We start from the raw sequence: 1297 nt of genomic DNA on the forward strand, positions 1-1297 counted from the left end.
TTTTTAGACAGTTTCTTCCCTTATCTCTTTCAATGCAGTGTTCATTATTTATCTTCTCTTTTCTTAATATCCCCCCCAAGTCCCACATCAGTCCTGTTTTATAACAGTGGCATTAAGCAGTATTTGTCCTTTTGTAACTGAGGTATTTCAGCAGCATAATATCCTCCAGGGTCACCAATTTCGTATAATATCCTTGTTTTTCAGTGCTGCATAGTATTCTGTTGTGTGTATATATCACAGCTTCTCTATCCATTCATTTGTTGTAGGGCACTTGGGTTGCTTCCATCTCTGCTATTGTGAACAATGCAGCTATAAACATGGGTGTACATATATCTGTTAGGGTAGCAGTTCTAATTTCTTTAGGGTATATTCCCATTAGTCAAATAGTATTTGGGTCTAATAGTATTTCTGTTACCAACTTTTTGCCATACCGCCTTCCATAGTGGTTGTACCATTTTACACTCCCACCAACAGTAAATAAGGGTTCCAGTTTCTCTACAACCTCACCAGCATTTTTTGTTTGCTGCTCTGTTGAATTTTGCTGTTGTTATTGGGGTGACATAGTTATTCTGATTTGCATCTCTCTTAGAGCTAGGGATTTTGACTATTTCTTCATGTGTTTATTCGCTATCTGAATGTTTTTTTTGGTGAAGTGTCTGTTCATATCCAATTCCATTCTTTAATGAGATGGAAAAGGCAATTTCATCTGGAATGGAAAGAGTCCTCAATAAGCATAGTATTCCTGAAAAAAAGAAACAAGATAGGAGCATCTCACTCTCTGTTCTCAAATCCTACTACATAACCTTGGTGGCCAAGACAGCATAATACTGGTACAGTGACAGACACATAGATCATTGGGATAGAATTGAGAACCCAGAAATCAGTCCATCTACCTATGGTCAACTCACTTTTGAAATCAGTTAAGTGGGAAAATGACAGCCTTTTTAACAAAAGACGTTGGCAAAATTGGAAAACTGTCTGTAGAAAACTCAAGCAAGACCCACACCTCACAGTGTACACAAAAATCAACTCAAAGTAGATCAAGAACCTAGGAGTAAAACCAAGGATGATAAACTTGATCAGAAAAAAGCTTGGAAGAATTCCAGAAGCACTAATCCACAACATGAATAGTCTCCCAAGCATCCTGAAAAATCTACAATCAGGAGAGGATAAAATAGATGAATGAGACCTTCTTAGAATTAAATCCCTGTTGTTGTTGTTGTTGTTATGTGCCGTCGAGTCGTTTGCGACTCATAGCGACCCTATGTACAACAGCCCTAAACCCTGCTCTATCCTG

The 1297-nt window shown here is 38.0% G+C and overlaps 1 protein-coding gene across 1 annotated transcript in view; it reads left to right on the forward strand.

Annotated features, from left to right (window-relative positions):
* Positions 1 to 1297, forward strand: part of NBAS (neuroblastoma amplified sequence) — a 611780-nt gene that overhangs the window by 592921 nt on the left and 17562 nt on the right. The window lies entirely within an intron of this gene.

This window comes from Elephantulus edwardii, unplaced genomic scaffold (assembly GCF_000299155.1).
Source record: "Elephantulus edwardii isolate Elephantulus edwardi_28Jun2011 unplaced genomic scaffold, EleEdw1.0 scaffold00009, whole genome shotgun sequence".
Lineage (NCBI taxonomy): Eukaryota > Metazoa > Chordata > Mammalia > Macroscelidea > Macroscelididae > Elephantulus > Elephantulus edwardii.